At 36.1% G+C, this 15,679-nt stretch overlaps 1 protein-coding gene and 1 non-coding gene across 2 annotated transcripts in view; both read right to left on the reverse strand.

The window, feature by feature from the left end:
- The window catches only part of Lpgat1 (lysophosphatidylglycerol acyltransferase 1), a 118,208-nt gene that overhangs the window by 83,422 nt on the left and 19,107 nt on the right, over positions 1–15,679 (reverse strand). The gene's annotated exons all lie outside the window — the stretch shown is intronic.
- Positions 2,528–2,691, reverse strand: LOC124097726 (U1 spliceosomal RNA). The gene has a single exon (XR_006853346.1). It is a non-coding gene; the product is annotated as a U1 spliceosomal RNA (small nuclear RNA).

Genomic DNA, 15,679 nt, shown 5'->3' on the forward strand with positions numbered 1-15,679 from the left:
GACAGATGTTGGATTTTCAGTGTTAGAACTGGAATGATTCCAGGCAAACCAAGGGGTTGGTCACTCTAGCAGTAAATGATCTGAATTTTCCCTGAAGATCACACTCTGGCTACTGTGTGGAAAACAAATTAGAGTAAAGCAGGAGTGCAATTGATAAGAACAGTTAGGAGATTATTGGGGTATGCAGGCAATGGCAGATCATGCTGGGCTGGTGACAATGGAGTTGAGGAGAAGAGTATGGATTTGGAGAGAATTTTAGAGGAAAAACTGGCAGGAAGTGGTAAGAGGTATGTAATGCCACTTTCTTTCTTTTCTTTTCTTTTTTTTTTTTTTTTCAGGTGTAACAAATCTCTTTTTCTATTAAAAAGCTGGTAATGCCAAACAGGAAGTCTAGCTAATTCAGGGATGTTCCAGGGTTCAAGGTAGCCACTTGTGTTAAATGGGGAGACACTGAGTGGTAGCAGCCCCTGATTCCTAAAGCCAGCTGCTCCTTCATCTGTCTAGGATAGCAGAGTTGTCCATGCTGGAAATGCCACTATTAATACAACAAGGAGACCTAATATGGTGGCACATGCCTATAATCCCAGCAACTCAGGAGGCTGAGGCAGGAGCATTGTAAATTCAAAGCCAGTCTCAGCAACTTAGTGAGGCCCTAAGCAGCTTAGCAAGACCAGTTTTCAAAATAAAAAATAAAAAGGACTGGAGATGTAGCTCAGTGGTTAAGCTCCCCTGGGTTCAATCCCTAGTACCCCCTCAAAACAAAACAAAAGAAACAAACAAACGTGGGTTATCTGAAATGTAAAGGTAAAATCTGGATTCAGACCTCTCATGGGATTACTCTACTCTGTATATTATTTTGAGCTCTAAAACACAAAGTTAGGTCCAGATGACACTGCCTTTAGTCAAAGTATAAACTATCTGGTCTAGACCTTAGCTTTATGAATCAAAGGCTTTAAAGAAAAATTATGGCTCTTTAACTGCTGCCTTTATTGAGGATCGTTTAAACTACCTCAGATCAATGGTTTCACAAGGAAACTGGTCTTCTTTATAGCCTACCAACCATACCAAACACCAAGCAGATCTGCTATAAGGAAAGCCAAGAGAAGGGGCATGGGGGTAGGAAAGACGGTGGCAATGGACAGACATCATTACCCTAGGTACATGTATGACAACACAAATGTTGTGACTCTACTTTGTGTACAACCAGAGAAATGAAAAATTGTGCTTAAAAAAAAGAACCTGGATATGCTCTAAAAGTTTTTGCCTCCCACTAGAAAGTGCTTCAACGGTTTCCACGAGTGATTTGTTTAAAAATTTTTGGTAGAACTGCATTTCTGGAAGTATTTTAATAACTTGTTTCTGCATATTCCAAGACTCATGTACTGAAGATAGCTAAAGAAATTATTGTTTATCTACAATTGTCATTGTGGTTTGTGATAATTTTAACATTCTTTGCAAGTTGTTCCAATTTTTTAGTAGATATATAGTTCCACCTTTTTAATTGTGGTACTCTTTTTTGCATCAGAAAACTAACTGATGGCCTTATCAATAAAAGATTCAAATTGTGAGCCAAGAAAAAATAATGAAAAAAAATTGATGTTATAGAATCAAAATTTACGCATAATTTCCTTTTTGCTTGTTTTTCTCCAGTTATATATAAAGCCTTAAATAAGCCTATAGAAACTTTTAGTGTTTTTTTAAATCAATGAAGTACATACATGTTTTCTTTGCAAATTAATAATTAGCATGTTTTAATATTATTAAGTTTCATTCTAAAAGAGCCCAACTATACCCAGTAGCATTTCACAATTTTAACTTGAATGAATTAATTTTATTATAAAATACACTACAAATAATTTTAATGAAATAATACTGAAAATCTTATGACTGTGACCAGGATACACTTAGATGACTGGGGGTCAAGTGCATCAGCAGCAGGAGCAGATGTGCTTGTCTACAATAAACCCTGCCTTCTTCTCTGAGGATAATTGATTCATCCAAAACAGCTAAAAGGCTGTTCCAATGTCTAGACACTCCAAAGAAGCTGAGTTGGCAATTATGCAGTACCCATACACCAGCAACCCACCATCAGGGTCATCTTAGACCTTGTCACCACCCAGAACTGCTTCAATTATGAGATCTTAAGCCCCATTATTCCCATCTCTGACCACAACTTCCTGTTCTTTCAGCTCTCACTCCCTCACATCTAGACCTTGAAACCCACCACTCATTCTTTTCCTCCCACTTCTCCTCTGGGCTTCTCTCACCTCTCTAATCACCTTGATCACAATCACGCTCACTATTTCCTCAACTTGCCCTTCCCTAGTCTTTATCTTATATCTGCCCAGCAAACTAGAATGGACCCTAAATCCTTTTTTGTCATACTCATATTGAGGCTGTTGGGCTTAGTTAAAAAAAAAAAAATCACACAGCAGAACTCAACACAGCAGAACTGAGTCATTTGGGAATCTTTTTATAGCTCCCTGATCAGATTCCTATCCTGTTTGATTTATTTCTTATTCTTTTTCAAGGGAAAGTGCAAATTCAGTACCCTACTACCACAAATTATGCAGTTGAGTTTCCTGCATTTGGAGAAATCACAAGGGTCAGCATATCTGGAGTGCAATGGGAAAGATCCACCCCGGGAAAATCACCTATGTGATCACATTATCTCCCCTGTCAGGTAAGTATCCATCTGTCTCATTTCAAATATAATATATTTTTTAATAGATGTCCCCAACTTATGATAGTTTGACTTACAATTTTTTGACATTATGATGTTGCAAAAGTGACATGCAATCAGTAGAAACTATACTTCCAATTTCAAATTTTGATCTTTTCCTGGGCTAGCAATATGTAGTACCATATTCTCTTGTGATGCTGGGGAGCAGCTCAGAACTGCAGCTCCCAGTCAGTCGAAGATCAGAAAGGTAAACAACCAATATTTTACAGTATGCTGTCTTGCTAAAGCTATGATATTAGATGGCTTAGGTGTATTACAAATATTTTTTACTAGGATGATATTTTCTACTTAATGATGGGTATATCAGCATCTCTTCTTGAAACTCAATGGAAATCTTCTCCCCTCGGTCTCATCAGAAGTCCTTACTTTCCTGCCCCAAAGTAGAAAGCCTCCATAGCCAGCTTTACATGGTTTAAAGTTTTAATTCATGTTTCTCAATTCACATTAAGCCAAAGAGTTACTGGAACTATCTCAATTTTGTTACTATTTTTAAACAATCTAATTTCTAAGTAGTCGAGAGTACGTGTTGAGCAAGTGATGGGAAAAGATATAGACCCAAGGGTTCTTTAGATATGTGTGTACATCATGATATAATTAAATATATACGGTTATATATAAAGAAATATGTGCATATAAACATATAGTAATATGTGCAGGGCATACATCAGCTTTATTTATTTTTTTTAAATTTTTTATTGTTGGTTGTTCAAAACATTACATAGTTCTTGACATATCATATTTCACACTTTGATTCAAGTGGGTTATGAACTCCCATTTTTACCCCGTGTACAGATTGCAGAATCATATCAGTTACACATCCATTGATTTACATGTTGCCATACTAGTGTCTGTTGTATTCTGCTGCCTTTCCTATCCTCTACTATCCCCCCTCCCCTCCCCTCCCCTCCCCTCTTCTCTCTCTACCCCCTCTACTGTCATTCATTTCTCCCCCTTGTATTATTTTTCCCTTTCCCCTCACTTCCTCTTGTATGTAATTTTGTATAACCCTGAGGGTCTCCTTCCATTTCCATGCAATTTCCCTTCTCTCTCCCTTTCCCTCCCACCTCTCATCCCTGTTTAATGTTAATCTTCTTCTCATGCTCTTTGTCCCTACTCTGTTCTTAGTTGCTCTCCTTATATCAAAGAAGACATTTGGAATTTGTTTTTTAGGGATTGGCTAGCTTCACTTAGCATAATCTGCTCTAATGCCATCCATTTCCCTGCAAATTCTATGATTTTGTCATTTTTTAATGCAGAGTAATACTCCATTGTGTATAAATGCCACATTTTTTTTTATCCATTCATCTATTGAAGGGCATCTAGGTTGGTTCCACAGTCTTGCTATTGTGAATTGTGCTGCTATGAACATCGATGTAGCAGTGTCCCTGTAGCATGCTCTTTTTAGGTCTTTAGGGAATAGACCGAGAAGGGGAATAGCTGGGTCAAATGGTGGTTCCATTCCCAGCTTTCCAAGAAATCTCCATACTGCTTTCCAAATTGGCTGCACCAATTTGCAGTCCCACCAGCAATGTACAAGTGTACCCTTTTCCCCACAACCTCTCCAGCATTTGTTGTTGTTTGCCTTCATAATGGCTGCTAATCTTACTGGAGTGAGATGGTATCTTAGGGTGGTTTTGATTTGCATTTCTCTGACTGCTAGAGTACATCAGCTTTATTGAGATGCAATTCGCATATTACACAATTCACCCATTTCAAGTATGTAATAGTTTTTAGACATTGTCATCTCATATATATAAGTATATTTACAGAATTTACAGGTTTTAGTATAATTACAGAATTGTGCAACTGTTAGTAAAATCCATATTAAAATGTTTTCATCATCCCAAGAAGAAACCATGCATCCGCTAGCAGTCATTCCTTTCCCCTATAATTACCTAGCCCTGGATCATTGCTATTCTATATTCTGTCTATTCTGTAGATTTTCCTATTCTATATATTTCATATAAATGGTCTCATACAATATGTGGTCTTTAGTGTTTGGCTTCTTTCACTTAATATGTTTGCAAGGTTTATCCATGTTATAGAATGTACTGGAACTTCTTTTTATTACCAAATAATATTCTATTGTCTGGATATACCACATTTTATTTATCTATTCATCAGTTGATAAATGTTTGGGTTGTTTCTGATTTGGGGCTAGTATGGATAATATTGCTGTGAACATTCATATACAAATGTTTTGCATGGACATATGATCTCCATTGTCTTGACTATTTAGGCATGAAATTGCTGGGTCACATGGTAACCCTGTGCTTAATCTTTTGAGGAACTGCTGTACTAATTTCCAAAAACACTATAGCATTTTATTTTCCCACTAGAAAATTATGAGGGTTTCTTTTTCTCCATATTCTTGCCAGCACTTGTTATTTTCCCTCTCTTTGGTTATCCTTTCCTAATGGGTGTGAAATGGTAGCTCAATGTGGGTTTGATTTGCATGTGCCTATTGCCCACTTGTATATTTTCATTGGAAAAAGTCTGTTCACATGCGTTGTCTATTTTTCATTAGGTTCTCTTTTTATTTTTGACTTATAATCTTTCATAAATTCTAAATGTAAGAATAGGAAAACATACTTTCAATATATATCTGTTTCAGATATATATTGTAGGTTTTCTATTTTGATGGAAAAGCCCAAATACTTAATTTGAAAATGTCTAATTTATCTATTTTTCTCTTTTATTGTATGTGCTTTTGGTGTCATATCTAACCATTGCTTAATCCAAGATCATAAAGTTTACAACACTGTTTTCTTTTGACAGTTTTAGTCCTACATTTTGAATTAATTTTTATATGTGGTACAAAGTAGGAGGTTCAATTTTATTATTTCATATATGGCTCTCCAGTTGTCTCAGAACCACTTGTTAAAAACAAACAAAAAAACGATTCTTTCTTCATTGGATGGCCTTAGTACACATGTCAAAGTTGACTGATCATCAATGTGAAGGTTTATTTCTAGGATTCTCAATTGATCTGTATGTCTCTCCTTATGACAGTACCATGCTATCTTGATTATTACAACTTTGTAATAAGTTTTGAAATTAGGATATGTGAGTCCTAATTAGGATATGTTGAGTCCTCCAACTTCATTCTTTTTTAAGAATGTTTTGACTAGTTTGGGTTCCTTGAATTTCCATATGGATTTTAGATCCGCTTGTCAATTTTTGCAAAGAAGCCAGTAGATTTTTTTTTTTAATTTTTGTGTTTATTTTTTATGTGGTGATGGGGATTGAACCCAGGCCCTCATGCATGCTAAGAAAGTGCTTTACTACTGAGCTATCTCCCCAGCCTCCAAATAGAATTTTGATAAGGATTGTGTTATAAATGCCTGAGGAATATTGTCTTCTTAACAAAATTAAATCTTTTTTTTTTCCCAGTCTGGGAATTGCAGTCAGAATCTCATGCACTAAGCTATATCCCCAACCTTTTTAAAAATTTTTGAGATGATTTTTAAAACTACCCAGTCTGGCCTTGAACTTGCCATCCTCATGCCTCAGTCTCCCAAGTTGCTGGGATTACAGGTATGCACCACTATACTCAACAATATTAAATTTTATCATTTATTGAGGTCTTCTTCAATTTCAACAAAATTTTGTAATTTTCAAAGTAGACGTTTTGTACACCTTTTATTAAATTTATTCCTAACTATTTTGTTTTTCTTGATGGTGTTGTAAACAGAATTGGCTTCCTAATTTTAAGATGTTTCACAGCAAGTATATAGAAATAGCATTTATTTTTATATGTTAATCTTTATCCTGAAACTGTGCTGAATTTGCTTGTTGGCTCTAAAAGTTTTCCTTCAGGCAGATTCCTTTCTTTGTATGAAATCATGATACCTGCTACCTGAAGGATCTTAAGAATGATAACAACTACTGTGGTGGGGCTGAGCTGGGAGTGGCTCTTCAACTTTTCAAAATAGCAATGTGCTTTTTTGCTGAAACTGTCATTTTTCTCAGTAAAAAAGGACTGAGGGTGTGGATCAATAGTAGGGCACATGTTTAGCATGTGTGAGGCCCTGGGTTTGATTTCTAACATATCTTTTCCTGTCTCGTTCTCTCTCCCTGCCCCATCCCCCCATTCCCCACACAATGAATCTCTCAACAAAAATCGTTACTAATTCTTTACAAATAACATGTCCACTGTGTAGACTTGAAAAATACAAATTTTCACCTCAAGCATTGCCCTCAATCTGCATGAATACATGATTTCAACAAACTGTTGATATTGATCCCAATCATTCAGGAGGTACGATGGTTTAATGAAAAGTGCTTGATATCTGGAATTGCAAGATTGGTTTCCAGTCTAGCTCTGTCTGTATAAGCTGTGAGACTAAAACCTGCCTAATTCACATACAAGATATTGTTGAGGGTCCAATGAGCCACTTCTTAAAATACACACACACACACACACACACACATATGTTTAGTAGTAGTTGAACACAATTCCTTTGTTTTATTTATTTATTTATTTATTTGTTTTTATGTGGTGTTGAGGATCGAACCCAGCACCTCCCACGTGCTAGGCAAACACTCTACCAGTGAGTCACAACCCCAGCCCCTAGTGAGCCACTTCTTTATGCTGACTTCTGTAGGCTAGGTGTGTCCTCTGTGCAGGGCCCCCAGGGATAGTGGTACTAGAGGAGGCAGGCCTGACTGTGCTGACCCTTGAATAGTGCCTTCCTGTTTTTATTACTGTGATTCCCTTGGTTTTATCAGGGATGATTCCTTTCCAACTTAAACTGTTACGACATTCCACCTCTTCAAGGAAATCCTTCCATGCTAAGGGTAGATCTATCTTTGGTGAAGTTATCTCTGGATTTCACTTTGTTCAGGATCTAGAAAGGAGGATCTAGAAATCTGTGATGGGAACATCACAGTAGAGCTCTGAAGGGAAAAATAGGTTTTAGTCTTATCTCAGTCACAGAACAAAGGCTTTGTCCCCAGGATGGAGGATTAGCAGAGGCAATCCATCTTATCATAATGCTCATTGCATTTAGCTGCACCACTGCCTCCTTCCTTTATGTCATTAAAAACTGATTTTATAAGAGGTAAACAACATGTCAGTTTTATGATAGGCAAAGCCAGTAATCTTAACATATGGTTGCCTAGCTAGGCTCAATAGCATAGTGGCAAGAGTGTGGTCCTAGAGCTAGATTGTCCTTGGATTTAAATCCTGCCTCCATCTTTTAATAGCTATGTGACCTTCACAAATTATACATACATACAGTGATTATGCCCCCATTTCCCTATTTGTAAGGGGTATAATTATAGTAACTCACAAAAGTTGCTGTGAGAATTGAATTGTATTTATATATCTATATTGCTTATCACATGATAAGCACATGAAACATTTTAACAAGTCATAATAGACTTCAAGGCATTTACTTGATTAAGCTAAGAAAATGCACTAGTCGAGCTCAGGCTGTAGCTCAGTGGCAGAGTGCTTGGCAGAGTGTGTGAGGCACTAAATTCAATCCTCAGCATCATATAAAAATAAAACAAATAAAATAAAGGCATGCTGTCCATCTACAACTACAAAGGAAAAAAAAAGAAAGAAAATGTACTAGTCAATAAAATGATATGAAAGCAGTATTCGAAGTTCACCCCACCCAGTGGTTTTCAAACTTTAGTATGCATAATAATTATCAAGAATAATTTTTAAATGAAATTACCAGGCTCTACCCCCTAGAATTTCTGATTTAGTAGTTAGTGACACATCTCATGAATCTGCACCTTTAGCAAACACTGTACTCCAGTATTCTGATTCATTCAGGTGATCCATGGGCATTGTGGTTTTTTTTTTTTTTTTTTTTTTTAAATTTCATATAATTGAAAATTTACACAAAGTCGCAAAAATAACATAGAGGGGTTTGGAAGTGTAGCTTAGTGTAGAGCTCTTGCCTGGTATGCACAGGGCCTTGGTTTCAATCTTTAGCACCATGAAGAAAAAGCACAAAGAGCTTTCATATATGTTTTATCAAGATCCATTAATTTTTAATAATTTGCTACATTTGCTTTATCAGTCTTTTCCTACATTTGCCTCTCTTTATGAAATATTTTTTCCTAAATTATTTGAGAGCACATTGCATATCACATCTCTATACCCCTTCAAAACTTTAGTGTGTGTTTCCTAAGAACAAGGATATCCTCTCTATATAACCACTGACCAGTTATTAAATTCAGGAAATTTAATATTAATACACATTTTTATCTGATATATAATACATATTCCAGTTTTATCGATTGTCCAGTTGTCTCCAGAATGCCTTTTTATAGTAGCTTCCCCCTGCCATACAGAATTGGGTATAAGATCACATATTATCTTTTGAATGACATCCTCTTTGTTCCCTTTGGTTTGGAACAGTGCCTCAACCTAGCTTTGTTTTTTATGGCATTGACATTCTTTAAAGAATACAAGCCAGTTTTTATAGACCATCCCTTATCACAGACTTGGCTAATGTTAGTGATTAGATTTATGCATTTTTGGCTGGAATCCCTTTTGAGAGTATCATCTCTGGAGATGTATGATATCCACTTCCTACTGGTGAGTTGGCGCACACTTTAAGAAATACTTGGATGCTTTGAGAAATATTTGACTAGCCATTTTCTGTTCTAAGAAGCCTCAGAACCTAAAGTGGTCAGAAAAGGAAACAAAGCTTTTACTGTCTTGGATGGTCTGATTGATTGATGGTTTGTGAAGGACCTCATCTAATTATTGCCAAAGTACATCAGAAGATAATCACGTATTAACCACAGATGTTATAACATTCAAACCCACAAAACACCTTCACTCTTAATTTATTCAACTCTCTGTCTTTACCTCCATTCCATTCTTAGCAACTATCAGTTCATAACTTTCATTTTGTATTTATTACAGGTAATCTAGTCAATATATCATATGACATAACTAAATTGTGTGTGTTGGTGGGTACTGGGGATTAAACGCAAGGGGACTCTACCACTGAGCTATACCTCCAGCCTCTCTTTTTCCCTTTTAAATGTTGAGACAGGATTTCACTAAATTGCCAAGCTTGCCTCAAACTTGTGATCTTCCTGTCTCAGCCATCTGAGTAGCTGGGATTACAGGTGTGTGCTACTGCATTCTGGCTGATAAAACTGAATTTGCCCATCCATATATGGAGGCCAGTAGAAACAACTTAATTTCTTCTATCATGTATTTTTTACGTATATATACTAGCTTCCTCTTCAATGGTATGCATTGTTTTTGTTCTATCCCTAAAATACACTTATTCAAAAACTATAATTGATGTCCTCCCTTATTACTTATATTTCTGTATAAAACCTGCTGTCTTGGTGTACCTACGAAATTGCAGACTCTACAATTCTCCTGGTACACATTCATTTATTCCTTCCTTTAAAAACTAGTCCAAAGGTTAAGAAAGAATATGATGTATGTCTTAAAGCAACTAGCATTTATTGAGTGTCATCTTTCTGCCAGCCTCTAAACATATAGCTTAATAACCAGAGGGGAGTTTCTGTTACTGCCATTTCACAGACAAGGAAACAATTACATCACTTGGTGTTAGGCAACTAACAATTGATAAAGTTAGGATTTTACCTGGTGTCTGACGAACTCTAAATAAACTCTCTCTGGAGACCATCTGTAATGGTACAACAGTAAGGACAGAATGAACAAAATTATGTTCATATGTCGGGCACAGTGGCGCACACCTGTATTCCTGGCAGCTCAGGAGGCTGAGGCAAGAGGATCTCGAGTTCAAATCCAGCCTCAGCAACTTAGTGAGGCTCTAAGCAACTCAATGAGACCCTGTCCCTAAATAAAATAGAAAAAAGAGCTGGTGATATGGTTCAGTGGTCAAGTGTCCCTGAGTTCAATCCCTAGTACCTGTTCCCCAAAATTAAACTCATAAAATTCATAATGCCAGAATTAGGGTATACCTTTCAAAATTGAAAGTTCAACTTGAGGTCAAATGAAAGCATTATCTTTCAAAATGGCTGGGAAACTTAAGGAACTTGTATACCTTGGGGCCCTTCAGGAGAAAACCAGAAGTAATTCCATAACAGATTAAAAAAGAACACTGAAAATACAATTGAAATCCTTATATTCCCTCCTCTATTCTTTATTCCACTTACTCTCTTTCTTTCCTTAGGTTATTATTTTTTGTGTTTACATAAATATGCCATTAAAATATAAATCAGGGATGGAGTTGTTGCTCAGTGGTAGAGCCCTTGCCTGTCATATGTGAGGCGCCACATATAGGTAAAAAAAATAAAAAAGATCCATTGACAATTAAAAAACATATTAATAAAATAAAATATAAATAGGAGCTTGGAGTATAGTTTTGTGGTGGAGCACTTGCCTGGCATGCACAAGGCCCTGGGTTTGATCCCTAGCACTACAAAAGAACAAAAACATAAAATAATGAAAATAAGCAAATGCAAAAAATAGTTTGTGGGCTGGCTCAGTGGTAAAGCGCTCACCTAGCACATATAAAGAGACCTGGGTTCGATCCTCAGCACCACATAAAAATAAATAAAATACAGGTATTATGTCCGATTACACTAAAAAGTAAATATTAAAAATATAGTTTGCAATATATAACACTGGACTAACTTAGTATTGTCATTAAACCTCATGTTTCAAGATCTAGCATTTCTAATTGTATTTGTCTAATACATGGTGTCAAATACATGTTTATAACACATTTGTTTTCACAACTGTACAGTAGGAATATACCAAGTGGTATAAATTTCCACAATTTATTTATTTATGAAAAATATTTGGGTTTACAATATATTCTTAGGGAAGCTAGGATTGTTTGGAAAGTACCTTTTACTTTTGAGATCAGCATTATAAATAAGTCCCCAAAAGTCAACAGGGTAAATTGGGTCTGGAGTTTACATTTACTTTTGGCTTGAGCCTCAAAATGAGTCTTGCAATTGTCAGTTAAAATTTCAATTTATGCTAGGGATTGAATCCAGAGTCTTGTGCATATTAGGCAAGTGCTCTACTCCAGAGCTATACCTATAGTCCTAATTGACAATATCTTTAGACAAGCAGAAAATTTTAATTTTAATGAAGTCCAAGCCCATCTTATCAATTATTTATTTCATGGATCATGGCTTTGATACTGTATCTAAAAATTCATCACCAAACCCAAGGTCAACTAGATTTTCTCCTATGTTATTTTCTAGGCATTGTATAGTTTTACATTTGGGTCTCAGATCCATTTTAAATTAATTTTTGGCAAGAGTATAGGGTCTGTGTCTAGATTTTTTTTTTTGTATGTGGATATGCAATTTTTTTTATTGGTTGTTCAAAACATTACAAAGCTCATGATATATCATCATTCATACATTTGACTCAATTGGGTTATGAACTCCCATTTTTACCCCAAATACAAATTGCAGAATCACATCGGTTACACACTCACATTTTTACATAATGGCATATTAGTGACTGATGTATTCTGCTACCTTTCCTTTCCCCTATTATCCCCCCTCCCCTCCCCTCCCATCATCCCTCTCTACCTCATCTGCTGTTGTTCAATTCTCTCCCTTGTTTCCCCCCCCCTTTCCCCTCACATCCTCTTCTATGTAATTTTGTGTAACATTGAGGGTCTCCTACCATTTCCATATGCTTTCCCTTCTCTCTCCCTTTCTCTCCCCCCACTCGTCTTTGTTTAATGTTAATCTTTTCCTCATGCTCTTCCTCCCTGTTCTGTTCTTAGTTGCTCTCTTTATATCAAAGAAGACATTTGGCATTTGTTTTTTAAGGATTGGCTAGCTTCGCTTAGCATAATCTGCTCTAATGCCATCCATTTCCCTGTAAATTCTATGATTTTGTCATTTTTTATTGCTGCGTAGTACTCCATTGTGTATAGATGCCACATTTTTTTTATCCATTCATCTATTGAAGGGCATCTAGGTTGGTTCCACAGTCTAGCTATTGTGAATTGTGCTGCTATGATCATTGATGTGGCAGTATCCCTATAGTACGCTCTTTTAAGATCCTCAGGGAATAGTCTGAGGAGGGCGATAGCTGGGTCAAATGGTGGATCCATTCCCAGCTTTCCCAGGTATCTCCATACTGCTTTCCAGACTGGCCTTACCAATTTGCAGTCCCACCAGCAGTGTACAAGAGTACCCTTTTCCCCACATCCTCGCCAACACTTATTGTTGTTTGATTTCATAATGGCTGCCAATCTTACTGGAGTGAGATGGTATCTTAGGGTGGTTTTGATTTGCATTTCTCTGACTGCTAGAGATGGTGAGCATTTTTTCATGTACTTGTTGATTGATTGTATGTCCTCCTCTGTGAAGTGTCTGTTCAGGTCCTTGGCCCATTTGTTGATTGGGTTATTTGTTATCTTATTGTTTAATTTTTTGAGTTCTTTGTATATTCTGGATATTAGGGCTCTATCTGAAGTGTGAGGGGTAAAAATTTGTTCCCAGGATGTAGGCTCTCTGTCTACCTCTCTTATTGTTTCTCTTGCTGAGAAAAAAACTTTTTAGTTTAAGTAAGTCCCATTTATTTATTCTTGTTATTAACTCTTGGGCTATGGGCGTCCTATTAAGGAATTTGGAGCCTGACCCCACAGTATGTAGATCGTAGCCAACTTTTTCTTCTATCAGACGCTGTGTCTCTGATTTGATATCAAGCTCCTTGATCCATTTTGAGTTAACTTTTGTGCATGGCGAGAGAAAGGGATTCAGTTTCATTTTATTGCATATGGATTTCCAATTTTCCCAGTACCATTTGTTGAAGATGCTATCCTTCCTCCATTGCATGCTTTTAGCCCCTTTATCAAATATAAGAAAGTTGTAATTTTGTGGATTGGTTTCTGTGTCCTCTATTCTGTACCATTGGTCCACCTGCCTGTTTTGATACCAGTACCACGCTGTTTTTGTTACTATTGCTTTGTAGTACAGTTTGAACTCTGGTATCGCTATACCTCCAGATTCACACTTCCTGCTTAGAATTGCTTTTGCTATTCTGGGTCTTTTGTCTTTCCATATGAATTTCATGATTGCATTATCTATTTCTACAAGAAATGCCGTTGGGATTTTAATTGGCATCGCATTGAACCTGTAAAGAACTTTGGGTAATATCGCCATTTTGATGATGTTAGTTCTGCCTATCCATGAACAGGGTACATTTTTCCATCTTCTAAGATCTTCTTCTATCTCTCTCTTTAGGATTTTGTAGTTTTCATTGTATAAATCTTTCACCTCTTTTGTTAGGTTGATTCCCAAGTATTTTATTTTCTTTGAGGATATTGTGAATGGAGTGGTTTTCCTCATTTCCATTTCAGAAGTTTTGTTGCTGATATACAGGAATGCCTTTGATTTATGCGTGTTGATTTTATATCCTGCCACTTTGCTGAATTCATTTATTAACTCTAGCAGTTTCTTTGTAGACCCTTTTGGGTCTGTTAAATATATTATCATGTCATCCGCAAATAGCAATAATTTAAGTTCTTCTTTTCCTATTTTTATGCCTTTAATTTCTTTTGTCTGTCTAATTGCTCTGGCTAGTATTTCAAGAACTAAATTGAATAGAAGTGGTGATAGAGGGCATCCCTGTCTTGTTCCAGATTTTAGAGGGAATGCCTTTAGTTTTTCTCCATTTAGGATGATGCTAGCCTGAGGTTTAGCATATATAGCTTTTACAATGTTGAGGTAAGTTCCTGTTATCCCTAGTTTTTCTAGTGTTTTGAACATAAAGGGATGCTGTACTTTGTCAAATGCTTTTTCTGCATCTATCGAGATGATCATATGGTTCTTGTCTTTAAGTCTATTGATGTGGTGAATAGTATTTATTGATTTCCGTATATTGAACCAGCCTTGCATCCCGGGGATGAATCCTACTTGATCATGGTGCACAATTTTTTTGATATGCTTTTGTATTCGATTCGCCAGGATTTTATTGAGAATTTTTGCATCCAAGTTCATTAGAGATATTGGTCTGTAGTTTTCTTTCTTTGAAGTGTCTTTGTCTGGTTTCGGGATCAGGGTGATGTTGGCCTCATAGAATGAATTTGGAAGAACTCCTTCTTTTTCTATTTCTTGAAATAGTTTGAAAAGTATTGGTATTAATTCTTCTTTGAAGGTTTTGTAAAACTCCGCTGTATACCCATCCGGTCCAGGGCTTTTTTTGGTTGGTAGTCTTTTGATGGCTTCTTCAATTTCTTCCTTTGTTATTGGTCTGTTTAAATTGTGTGTGTCTTCCTGACTCAATCTGGGCAGATGGTATGACTTAAGAAATTTATCGATATCTTCACTATCTTCTATTTTATTGGAATATAGGGTTTCAAAATACTTTCTAATTATCTTCTGTATTTCTGTAGTGTCTGTTGTGATATTGCCTTTTTCATCCTGTATGTTAGTAATTTGAGTTCTCTCTCTTCTTCTTTTCGTTAGCATGGCTAAGGGCCTGTCGATCTTATTTATTTTTTCAAAGAACCAACTTTTAGTTTTTTCAATTTTTTCAATGTTTTTTTTTTGTTTCAATTTCGTTGATTTCTGCTCTAATTTTAATTATTTCTTGTCTTCTACTACATTTGCTGTTATTTTGCTCTTCCTTTTCTAGGTTTTTGAGGTGTAGTGTGAGTTCATTTATTTGTTGGTTTTTTCTTTTTTTGAGGAAAGAACTCCAAGAAATGAATTTCCCTCTTAAAACTGCTTTCATTGTGTCCCATAGATTCCGGTATGTTGTGTCTGTATTGTCATTTGTCTCTATGAATTTTTTTATCTCCTCCTTTATGTCTTCTGTAACCCATTGATCATTCAGTAACATATTGTTCATTTTCCATGTGATGTAGGATTTTTCCTTCCTTCTTTTATCATTGATTTCCAGTTTCATTCCATTATGATCAGATATGGTGCATGGTATTATCTCTATGCCTTTATATTTACTAAGAGTTGCCCTATGGCATA

The sequence above is a fragment of the Marmota monax genome, unplaced genomic scaffold, assembly GCF_021218885.2.
Source record: "Marmota monax isolate L192 unplaced genomic scaffold, Marmota_monax_Labrador192_F-V1.1 WCK01_AAM20220418_F8-fsc00105, whole genome shotgun sequence".
NCBI classification, from domain to species: Eukaryota; Metazoa; Chordata; class Mammalia; order Rodentia; family Sciuridae; genus Marmota; species Marmota monax.